Source organism: Siphateles boraxobius, unplaced genomic scaffold (genome assembly GCF_051911475.1).
Source record: "Siphateles boraxobius isolate OS27281-9 unplaced genomic scaffold, OSU_SipBor_1 2, whole genome shotgun sequence".
Taxonomy (NCBI): Eukaryota; Metazoa; Chordata; class Actinopteri; order Cypriniformes; family Leuciscidae; genus Siphateles; species Siphateles boraxobius.
Genome location: NW_027508810.1, coordinates 16,158,932 through 16,171,807, shown reverse-complemented (window position 1 = coordinate 16,171,807; position 12,876 = coordinate 16,158,932). Strand labels below are relative to the sequence as shown.

At 40.2% G+C, this 12,876-nt stretch overlaps 1 protein-coding gene across 4 annotated transcripts in view; it reads left to right on the top strand.

The window, feature by feature from the left end:
• Positions 1–11,373: 11,373 nt before the first annotated feature.
• Positions 11,374–12,876, top strand: part of fat1b (FAT atypical cadherin 1b) — a 36,522-nt gene continuing 35,019 nt past the window's right edge. For 3 of the 4 annotated variants that reach the window (XR_013205850.1, XM_077236067.1, XM_077236066.1), the window contains exon 1: positions 11,378–11,495. The gene's annotated coding sequence lies outside the window, so the exon portion shown is untranslated. Of the gene's footprint in view, positions 11,496–12,876 lie in introns of all 4 variants that reach the window. The other variant, XM_077236068.1, reaches the window with a different exon arrangement.

Sequence of the window (12,876 nt, the reverse complement as noted above, 5' to 3'; positions counted from 1 at the left end):
TAGAACATTTTTGCTAATAAAATATGAAAGATGATGCCCAAAAGGGGAGGGGCCTAATATAAAATACCGTTTCTATGGTAACGCAACGTCCAATTTCAAAACGGTTTTTACATGATGAATTCTGAGTTCGTAAGCTTTCAAATGATACCTAATTTATGATAACTACTAAAATATGTGATATAAAAAAAATAAAATAAAAAAAAAAAATATATATATATATATATATTATACTTTTAGAGGACTTTTTACTTTACTTTTTAAATTATAATTTTATCTTTTTTATTGACAAATACTAGATTATGTTCTATTATGAACTTTTAGCATTAAAAACCAAAGTTTCAATTATTAAAAGTATGTGCGTCAACTTTTTGTGACAAAGGTCAGAAACTCCTGTAATGACGTCAATTTATTGAGGTGCACTCTTGTAAATTCATATATTACTGTTCATACAAAATTTTTAAGAAAAAAACAGCGCTAAAATATCTATTAAGGAGTCTCAGAACTTTCCAACGATATATAGTTTGTCATGATTAAATTGGGATTTAATAGTAATATTTTGAAGAAAATTTAGGATGCCCGTATACGGGCAGGTGACAGTTGACACCCAGAATGAATGATATGCAGGATGAATCTAAGGAAGTAAAGAATTAAAATAAATTAAAGTTTGAAGGTTTTATAGGCTTGATAGAATGAGGGATGGATGATTCAGTAAATTCAGCAAATGCCAATTAACCTGTTTGTTGTGGGCAATTCGATTCAAATTTTCCATTTAATTTTTTATTTTAATTGAAGGGGAGCCAACTCTTTAATTCTGATTTTTGCCCAAGCGGCAACCTTCCGGTCTCTCTCTTGAATCCAACACGGAAGTTAGTCAAGACTTAAACTGCAATTCATCGACTGGCCGCTAGAGACAGGCTCCAAAAAGAGAGTCAATCCGAATTCCAATCCCCCATGTTAAAATGCCCAACTTTACAGCAGAAAAAATATGTTTACAGCCTGGTACAAAAAGTGGTGTTGGTATATATTGCTAATTTTGCCCTTCATGACAACTGTGAGAGGGGTGATTTTTTAAACTCATTCGTTTAAATTATAGCCTTAAAGTTATAGCCTTAAAGTTCTGCAAAATTAAGGGCGTGGCCACTTGAGTGACAGGTGGATTGCCGCTGCTGTCACTACTAGCCGTTCGTCTGCTGTCTGATAGCCGTCACGTCAACTCAGCTAATCCCGCCTCTTTCCCACTTTCGGTTTATCACAACACCATAAAATGACGCACAGTGACACGTTGCCAAGGTGGCGACGGCCGGTTCAGCCTACTTTGGGCTTCAAAAATGCTTTTCATAAACCTACGGGTGACGTCACTGACACTACGTCCATATTTTTTACAGTCTATGGTTTTGCCCAACCGTGGACATCTGAAATCCAAGAAATCTCATTCCAGGTACATTTGTTGTAAACACATTACAGTGACTGACATTCTGTAAACAGACAAGATGTTTAGAATCATTCTAAGGGTGAATCATTTAGGAGGATGCCTAAGGCCATACAAAATATCCTGTTCCTGGGTGGGTAAACGAGAAACACCTTCCTCACCTATGCGGCAGCAATGGCAGCTGCAGTCAGCCAGATTAAATGATAGATTGACCACAAATCAATGGCAAACTGGTTCTTTTTAAAGCCCCAGATAAATCTTCTCTAATCTGTGCTGTGCAGGTGTGCCACACATACCAGGCACAGAGTCCAACTAACCTCCCAAGAGTTCACAATAAATCAAATACTAGAAAGCCCAACAGCTATACTCAATGCCACTTTATATTAAAGTTCAGAATTAAAACCATCTAGTTAATTTCATATCACACACTGGGTGGGGGCTTGATAGTATGCTGAAATAAGTGGCAGTGCATGATGCTTTCACTATAGCGATATGAAAATTCCATTAATTAATCCCTGAGTGTGACTAATCTGAGGATAATTCATGCTGTCTAAATCAACGTCTACCGAGTTTAAACCTATAAAAAACAACACAAATGGTTTCTGTCCACACCAAAGTGTCTTTCATTTATTCACTGAGCCATGATCCAGTTTTTCCTCTTTTAAAGATATGTGTAATCTATTGATTGCATCTCACAGGTTTTCTTTTCTTATTGAATGGGTTGAGTCATGATTCAGTCAATGATGGATTCCTTTTATATCCACTATTCTATTGTTCTGCTTCTGAATGTCTGCAATCATTCTGATTTTATATCTAGCTCATTAGGGTTTAAAGGGATAGTTTACCCAAAAATGAAAATTCTGTCAATAATTACTCACCCTCATGTCGTTCCAAACCCGTAAGACTTTCATTCATCTTTGGAACACAAATGAAGATCTTTTTGATTAAATGTGAGAGTATTCTGTCCCTCCATTGACACTTTGACGCTTCAAAAAGTTAATAAATTGAGCGGTCTAGTCCAAATTTTCTGAAGAAACTCGATCATGAACAGATTGAATTTAGGCTTTTATTCACATTTAAACATTGATCAGCAAACATAATCAGAAGCTCAACTGAATCTGCTTGACGCACAAGAACAAACCTCTTGCGGAAGCTCAAACGTGCTGAGTAAAACGAGAATGAACCTCAATGGTTCTTGCGGAAGCTCAAACGGGCTGTGTAACACACGAGAATGAACCTCATTGGTTCTTTCACGTCAAGCAAACATTTTACAGCTTCTGTTAACCACAACTGATGTGGGTTGATGAATGTAAGAGACAGTTAATGTGTTTTCTGAACACAGTAATACCGCAGCCAGAGAAAAATGTATAAATTAAGGGTCAAGAGCCCAACTACAGAAAACTCCAATCACCACAATGGTGACTTCAAATGTTTGTTTCCCTTTCCTTCAGTGATTCTGCTTGTTAACTTTAGGTCACATCATCACTAATGGTCACACTGAGCGGTGTTAATGAGACACAGGGGATTTTGCGGTTCCAAGGATGTCATCACATAAAAAGTGTGCTACAGTATACTTCTAAACTAACAATAAGAAAGTACACTTTCAGTCTACTTTGTATGTACTTCTCAGAAATACTTAAAATTACACGTAAGTATATACTTGACTTTATACTGACAGAAAGGTCTATGTATATTTGGCCTTTTACACTCTAAAAACTTTTTTTTTTGTTGAAACATTTTTACACTTAAAAATATTGATTAAATTTTACCGCAATGAAATCAATTAAATACATATGAACTAGGTAAATGTAAGTAAAAAAATTAAGTAGATCTGAGTAACTGCATTTGGAACATTAACAAATAAAATTGAGTAGAAATTGAGGAAAACATAAAAAAAATATTTATGAGTAATATTAACTGTTTTTATTTATGAGTAATGTTAACTTTTATTGTAGCCTATGAGTAATATTAACTTTTAATTTCCTGTAAACCTTTGTAAAATACTCCACACAACCACACGTAGCATTATACATGACATTGGCCTTTATTGTCGATGAGTAGCCTACAGCATATTTTATAATGTTTTAACAAGTATACATCATTTCCTACATTTAAACTCATATAACAAACATATTAGAAGTAAAAACTAAAAATTTAAAAAGTAATTCAAGTGTAATCAACCGGGTCTGTTATCCCATTTCCACCGTATCAGCGCTGGTTCTCGCTCTGCGGGTGAACTTTGAACGCTGTCCTGCGTTTCACTCATAGCCGAAGGATGCTGTGCTAATGCATAACCTGCCAATAAACAAACAGTCCACAGTTATGAGAACATTTTATCATCCAAAGTCATTCCATTTATTATCTTTTAGGAATAAAGTCGTGTGTTTTATGCAAGGCATCAGGCATTTCAATCACTCTGTTTTAATTGAGTGAACTTACTCAATTTCTGAGGAGTGAGTTAAATATATTAATAATATTGATTTGAATTAAGTAGAGAAAAAAACATTAAAAATCCAAAAGTAATTTTGTTTAAAATTTGCAGTTATATTTGTCAATTATTTTGTATGTTCAACTCAAACCATCAAGTAAATGATATTCAGAGATTTTATTAAATTAATAAAGTTAATTATAACTGTGATATTTACTAAGCCACTGAATTATTTTTTTAGAGTGTACTTGTACTCAATCTTTTGATTGAGATATACCTAAAAGTATATGTAGCAATGTTCAGGGAAGAAGGAGGCGGGAACCGGCGAACAATCAAACATACTTTATTTAAAATAAAACAAACAAACCAAAATACCTCCAGCAGCCCCTCGCGGACGAGCCTTTTGCCTACTCATCATTCTGAATCGGATCCGGATGTGCTCTTTGACAAAAATTAGATTTTCTCAGCTTTTTGTTTAAAATATTGCTTTTTAAATTAAACTTACCCAGATTCAAGTCTTGATAAAAAGGATGCATTAAAATAGAATAACATGTTTTTAAAATGTATAAAGTACAGTTATATTTCAAGTATAAAAATTAATACCTAAAAAGGAACATAGTAGAATACTTAAAGTGCAAAATATATAAATATTAAACTATAAGTATGATGTTATGTTCAACTATGAAAACTTACAAGTAGCCTATATTTGCACTATGAAACTACTAAACTAGTAGAGTAAACTTCAAAGTGAACTTTCATAAACAAAAAAAGTGCTACAAGGCAAGTATTTGTCTAGTAAACTATCAGTATACATAGAAATTCACTTGTAATATAATCGCAGTATACAAACAAAAAAGGTAGTTGTAAACGTACTTGGTTACTAGCGTCGGTGGCTGCGGGAACTGCACGAACTTTATTCTCAGGGAACCAAGGTTACGCTAGTAACCGAGTACGTTCCCTTTCGAGAACATTCACCTCGTATTGCGTAGCTATACGCTATGGGAACCGATTTCGAAATGCCATGCTATTAGCTGACGACTTCGCTCTGAGCTATTGCCTGGGGATGTGCGGCCCGAGGCTTATAGTAGAACCAAAGTCAGAGCCCAATGGGGACCGGACAGTGTCGGAGCCCACGAAGGGATACCCAGAGGTTTGGGCTCTTTAGGGGCCAAGACCTCTCAGATAGAAATAACCTGTGCCTGCAGTGCTGGCACTTCCAAGTTATAAAATCTTACAAATGTGGACTGCGAAGACCAGCCGGCCGCAGCACAAACATCTTCAATTAGTACACCACTGGACCAAGCCCATGAAGAGGCCATGCCCCTTGTGGAATGAGGTCTGACCGCTATGGGACACTGAAGGCCCGTAGAGGCGTAGGCCAGAGAGATAGCATCCACTATCCATCGTGATAATCTTTGCTTCGTGACCGGAAACCTTTTGGTACGGCCGCCGAAGCATACAAAGAATGCTCAGATAAATTCTGAGAGCCCTAACGGGGCAGAGTAGACTCTATCGTCTTTCAATAAGGGAAGCAATAGCAAAATTACCTGGGCTCTGAACGGAGTTGAGAGCACCTTGGGTACATAACCATGTCTTGGTTTGAGAACGACTTTGGAGTCGTTAGGCCCGTACTCGAGAAAGGAAGCATTCATAGAGAGCGCTTGTAAGTCGCCCACTCGCTTGACCGATGCTAGGGCTAACAGGAGTGAGGTCTTGAGCGAAAGAGGCTTTAAGTCAGCCGACTGAAGGGGTTGGTTCCCTTAAGGGCCCTGAGGACCGTAGATAGGTCCCAGGCAGGTATAGAGGGAGGTCGAGGCGGGTTAAGCCTCCTGGCCCCTTTGAGGAAGCGCATGACTAGGTTGTTCCTTCCCAAGGAATGGCTGGCCACAGGAGCATGAAAGGCTGCTATGGCCACCACACCACGCTGCTATGGTCGCCATGCCACCACCAGGCCAGTCTCACGGTGAATTCGTGAGAGTTGTCAGCCCTGCAGATTCAGTTTGTAAATGTTTTTCGCGGGTGTGCTTGTGTTGCCACGGCTTGTTCATTTGCCATATATTGTTTTTGTAATCTCTATGGCAAACGCTGAGCCCGTTCGGAACTACGGGAGCCCACAGGGGAGCGTCGGCAGATGTTAAAGAGAAAAACGATTTTCATTCAAACAAGTCGACGTAAACTACACATTCGAGTTAATCGATAAAATCGATTTATCGCCCAGCCCTAGTACCAGCTGGTGTCTTTCCAAGGGGCCAGGGATTTGATACAATCGTGGTCCACCTTGATGCGCAGGTTGCCTGATCGCCACGCATGAGCCGGAACTCGAGGCTTCAGCCAATGCTGAAGGGGGCGTATATGCAGTAGGCCTAACTGGAGTAAAAGATGATCCTGAGCCAAAGGCATTCTAGATGTCTGAGGAGCCAGGATCTGTGGGTTTGTAACTCAGCCTCCGATTTGGCCAAAATAAGCCAATCGTTGAGGTTGTTAAAAAATGCGCATTCCCTGCTATCTTGGGGGGGAGAGTGCTGCATCTATGCATTTCGTAAACGTACGAGGTGCCAGGGACAGTTCGAATGGTAGGACTGTGTATTGATAAGTCTACCCCTCGAAGGCGAATCTCAAGAATGGCCTGTGATGGGGAGCTATCTGGATATGAAAGTAAGCATCCTTCAGATCCACTGACAAAAAACAATCCTCTGGGCGAATCTGCTTGAGGATTTGTTTGGTTGTTAAAATCCTGAATGACCGTTTGATGAGGGTCTTGTTCAGGTGTCTGAGATCTAGAATAGTCCTGAGGCCGCCATCCTTTTTCGGGACGAGGAAGTAACGGCTGTAGAAGCCTGACTCGCTTAAAGAAAGGGGGAACTGTCTCGACAGCTTCCTTCGCTAGAAGACTTGTCACTTTGGTGCGAAGGAAGTGAGCCACGTTCCTCCTTACCGATGTCTCAACCACGGCATGAAAGCACGGAGGTTTGCAAGCGAATTGGAGTGAGTAACCTAATTTTATTATATTCAGTACCCATTTTGACACATCGGGTATGGTTTCCCAGGCCTTGGTCCGAGTGACTAGGGGTTGAATAAAGTCTGGGGGCGGGCCGTCGTGTATTGGGGACCCGGCCACCCATGTGTTTTGTTTTTGAGAAAGTAAAATGCTCTTTTTGTGTTTTATTTGGGTTGTTGTTAAAACTTTTGTTTTAATGTTTGCATGGGTGTGTGAACTGTGACGGGCCTGTTGTCTGCAACTTGAACATCTCCAACTGCCTGAACTAAAAAGGGGGGTGGGAGAAACACGTGAGCTTTCTTCAGGGGTGGTCCGGCCGCAGCGAGACTTAACCCCTTCTTTTTCCCTCCTGACCTTGGACTAGGCAGGCTTCCGAGGCTCAGGGTCCAACACAACTTTGAGTCGGGGCCCCTGACGTTCCGGGAACTGGAAGCGCTTAGCTGGCTGTCCGGGTCGATGGGTTTCAGCCACTGGGCGGGGCTGAGAAACAGGCGGCCCTGGCTTAGCTGGCTGTGGGGTCGGCGCTTTCTTGGGGCGGCCCAAACTGGAACGCTTTGGTAATAAGTGTCGCATGGGCTGCGATGACTTCTGTGCCTCGGATGGCGCTCTAATACAACCAGTCTGGCCATGCTTCATCCAATCGCCTGGGCAGTAGTCTTCGTGGCGCGCAGGGTCAAGTCTGGGGCGCTGCGCAGGTACCTGAAGGCCTCGGGATCCGGTCCAGACTCCTCAATGGAGCGGAGGAGTTTCGCCTGGAACACTTGGAAGACCACCATAGTGTGCAGGGCTGATGCAGCTTGACCAGCAGAAGTATAGGCTCGGCCAGCGAGAGATGAGTTAGTCCAGCATGGTTTCGATGGGTGAGTCGCCTTGGCCTTCCATCCAATAGCAGTGGGCGGGCAGAGGTGCGCGGTCACCGCTTCTTCCATGGGGGGCAGTTTCTCATACCCCTTTTCCTCAGTGCCATCAAGGGTTGAGAGCGTTGCGAAGTCGAGGTTCGCAGGCGGGCCGAGTAGGGGAAGCGTGCCACGATTTAGTGAGTTCTTCGTGGACCTCTGGGAAAAACGGCACTGGCCGCTGACGAGGGGCCTGTTGGTTAAGCATCCTCTGGCCCTGCCGTTTCTTCCTCTGTGGTTCGAGGAGGGTGGGAAACCGGAGGGCGCGAGGGGCGGGGTCGCCCTGTGAAAAGAGGGCTAGTCGCAAGCGCAGAGAGGAGAGCAGCATACTCTAACAGTGAGAGCAGCCGCCCTTTGTGAGTGCAGCTTCAGCGTGGCTGGATCCCAGGCAGGAAGCGCACTCGTTGTGCCTGTCTGAGTCATGCAGAGGGGCTCTGCATGACACACAGTTGGGACGCGGAATTTGAAATAACGCGATTAGAAATCTGCTCTTTATAGTGTAAGCTCTACGGAAGCGAGCACACACAGAAGGCTTGTAAAGGATATTTCAGTCGCCGGACGGCCGCAGGTGAATGGCGAATCAGAAGAGGCGGTGTCGAGTTGAATGAACAAGATGCTGCCGTCCGCTGAGCTGCTTTGCTGCAGAGACGCTCATTCCGCTGCTTGGCTCGTTCTATGGTGAAGGCTTCTTGCAGGAGAATCAGCGAAGAAGGTGAGTCTTGCGCTGAAGGAGATTAAATCTGATTCCTATGGCGAAATGGGCCGCTTATCGACTTATTTAAACACCAGGGAATCTCTCTTAGCCCGACAGTGAAAACTGTTTTATAGAAACTGGCCTGGCCGCCAATGAATTGACCCTTCGCTAAGCCCCGCCCTCCCTAGTTACTGTTGCTACGCCTGTCAAGCTTTCGTGCCTGGCACGTCTAATACAGTGTGTATGCACTGGTGTCAGACATTCCCAATGAGATAATTAGTAATTTTTGGAGAACATGTGAAATATCTGAGAGAGCAAGACAAAAGGGACTGTAGTATGCATTCGAGGGATATATCCAAAACATAATATGTATCCAATTAGAGAATTATTTCATAAAAATTTAAGCTAAAGCCTATAGTCCCAGTGCAAGCAGCAAGGCCTCATACGCTGACCATTCAACTGGGAAACACACAAATTGAGGAACAGCTATGTTCGTGCACAGCAGTGAAATGTGAAAATAATCTTATAATTATAAATCAAACAGTTTATCCATGCATTTTGTGGAACAACACTAACACCGAGAGAGCTGCGATCGGATTGGGATAAAATGTTACTCAGTTAGTCAGGGGTAGTAGGCCGTCGATTAACAAAATGCTGAAATATATTTTAAAGTATGTCAGTGAGCCTCCGTCTTTAATCGTCTTATTTTACGTTAAAATATATGCATTATGAACAAAGAACCGCCATTATTTCCAACTTCCAAGCAATAGGTGTTTTTGTTAATCCTGTCGACATTTAGATGTGAATGAGGTCTCCCACACTGCTGGATCCACGCCCATCATTTCTCCCCTTGGCTTTTAGATTTTCAGGAAGGAAAAAATTTTTACTACCCCACCAAACTTTTAGGATTTCGGGTATCAGATTTGCACAATCCATACGCACAGCGCTTCGGCATGTTTCCCTCGCTCGAAAGCTTGCCAGACCTCCCGCGCCTAGTTACGGTTGCTAAGACACGATTGGCCAGTGGCGGTTTTCGGGCGTGGGTTAGCGAAGGGTCAATTATTTGCCACTCAGCGGCTAGCAGGGCACCGTGACGTCAGGGGGCTACCGTAGCTGTAGAAGGACAAACTTCACCCAGACAGTGACTACTCTGCCGGATACATAAGTATTGCAGTATTTTGATTTAATAAATGGCTCAGTGTGTTTTGTATGGACAGTGTATCTAAATAACACACCTGTTTTTCAATTCTGTCATTTTTGCATATGATCAGTCTGCATGTACAAAAGATAAACAAGCAGTGTTCCTTTAAAATACAGTAGTCAATTTGAAGTGGATCAAAAAAGTGCATCAAAGTTGTTCCAAGACAAAAACAGGTAATGTTCAAAATTCATGTATAACTTTAATGAAAAACTTTTGAGACACTTCAAATGTCGACTACTGTAGTTTAAATTACCATTGCTGCAGCTGTATGAATAACAGACTGAATGATTTTTTTCTGAATTAAATTGGAAAGATTTGGCAATATTATACAGCTGTACTTCTTAATTTTCATATGTCTCTATGAGTTTCTTATGTAAAGTGTTGCACAGATTGTTTTAGATGTTTAATTACTGATGTTCGTGTGCTATCATCCCACTTCTTTGCATCGTTACAGAGAACCTGAGTAATCTTGCTAGACAAATAAAGACAATGATGCAATATGGGTTTTCTCTTGGCTCTATTTTATGTGTTTATCTCTCCTTTTGTGTCTAACTTAACAGCACTGTACAGGGGCATATCATCGCCGGTATCATGAGAGGATATAGATTATAGAGACGCTCAAAAGCACATATTGTCTCAAAACAGCAGAGTGCTTCTCTGTAGTCTCTTGCCAGAGATGAATACAAATAACATGTTAGAGCGAGATGAAAAAGCGAAAGTGTTTTGCTCACAGGCTTATTCAATATATATCCTCCCACTCATGAACGATCAATACGACACTTACAGCTTCCACGCTGTGAATATCATCTTGTTACAAAGCAAGTGCCAATACAATCAAAATTGAAACTATGCAGGGTCTGCATTCTGTTGTTTTTCATTAAGGAGAAAATCTGGCAGTGGTTTATTGAATGGATCTTAAAAACTACACCAGTCTGAGAGGATAACTAATTTTGTGAATAAAATGTCCAACAAATTCAAACTGTTCGTATGCAAGTCTAGCTTGTTTAAGGTTTGTTATTACTAGATCTATAAATAGAGCATGTTACCATGAACTTGACAAGTTACTTTTAATGCACAATAACTGGACTTTATTGAGTAATATTCTGATGCATATCGAGGTGTTTTGGTGTTTCTTGCAAAATAACTCTCAACACAGACTGATTTTCATAGGCTGGATTTGATGGAAGAGATGGTGTGCGAGATATTCGGAAAGTGCAATTAGCCTTTTCCCCATTTTATCTCCTTTGTGAACCATTTCCTTTGAATGCTCTTTAATGCCATTTGAATTACAATCTATTTCCCAAAACAAACAGCAACTGTTCAATAAACACAGCATGGCTTAATTTTACCAGCACTGATTTAAAGCAATGTGTGTTTCAGCATATGCATTGTACTTAAAATTCATCAGAAAGATATGTCATATAAAAACTTCTTATTTTTCATTAATAGTCATATTAGTTTGACCACACCCATCTACAGTATTAGGGTGAAAATACCCTGTGGTCCAAAATGACTATGACATATTTAATTCCACTTATTCGTAGCATAATTATCATCATGTAGTTGAATTATCACAATCTTGTTGATGTTTGACGTAAATATTTTTCTAACAGATCACGCACAAACTATTCTGTAGTAGCCCACTTAATTTACTTCTGACACTGATGACATCATCGAGGCTGATCGAGACGGAACTGTCCTCGGAGGAGCAGTAATGATCCAGCATCAGTGTGAGCTGTGAGGCACTGCTCTCCGGATCATGTGGAGTTTAAACCGCACTTTTATTTGGGAAATATAGCCTATGTGTGGATTGCTTCTTAATTTAAACGAATATTCTTTTGCAGCGATGGTAAGTAACAGCTATGCACTTTTATTCACAAATAATATAATAAAGGTAAATCAATTTCTTGAAAGAATAGTTCCTTAACTTCATCTGCTCTCGCGATAAATAGTCTATCTGTTGCCTACCAAGATTATCATTACTAGGCTGTAGCCTATAGCCTTAATAAGACGAGTGCATTTCTTACATTAACATGAGCTTGGGTCGGCTATAAGGACAAACTTGAGAACTGAGTCTTTCAGTCGGAACTGTCGATGTGCTTGCAGTTAATCAAAAACTTTACAAAGTCTTGTACACGTTCAAATCACCCACATTAACTTTCATATAAAATACAATTGATAAACTACCAGTTTAATACCAGTAGGCTGCATTTTTGTCATTTTATTTAGCTCATATTTAGGCTAGCCTATCTCATTAAGCAAATAATATGGGATAGGCTAGACTATTTCTGTCATCATGTCGTTGTCGCAAAATACACGTGTTTGTTCTGCGCTGACCTACATTATCGTTCTTATTAAACTACCAAACAAACAAATAAATACGAAATGAAATAGGCTATTCATTTGAACTTAAATGTTTTATTATTATTATTATTATTATCTGGCTGCTATATTAGTTTAACGCTTATGCAAAGAAATATAACATTGACATCAGAAGAAAAGCAGTAAACTACGCAAATATAAAAGGATGTCCTATAAGTAGCCTATTTCTGAAAATAGTATGTAAACAAATACCTGCATGGTGTAGGCAACTGCAAGCTGAGGATGTGTGCGGCGACCAACTCGAGCCACTTGAGGCATTGAGGAGCCGTTCAAATGCCAGAGTTATCCCGAAAATCCTCGTAGTAAAATTGGCCTACGTTTGGCCTATACAAACTTTCCTCAAATGCCAGAAGTATCATATTTCACACGGGCAGTCACATTTTAACTTGATATTTCAAAAACATGTGTGGATAATCAAGTAAACCTAAGCTGCATCAGTCCAGTAGCCTATGTAGGCCTATCTTAGAATATTTAAATATCTAATATTTTAATAAAATAATTTACATCTAAAAATAAAACAAAAATGACATTTATAAAAAATTAGGCTAGTAACATGTGACCAAGACCTGAAGGTGGACATTTTTAGAATTATACTAAAATGCCATTTAGGCTACTTGCAAAAAAAATAAAAAATGATAAACTATCAATCAGATGACAGAAGACATGTAGAAAAGATTTTTCAGCAAAGTTTTGATTATGTTGATAATTTAGAGGCCTTATAAAGTCATGTATCAAATATGATACAGTAGGCTTTATAGGGTTAAATAATTTCACATGGGGATTGAATTGATAAATTATTGTGCTAATTATGTCATATTTACAGTATTTCCTTCTACCTGTTGCTCTGT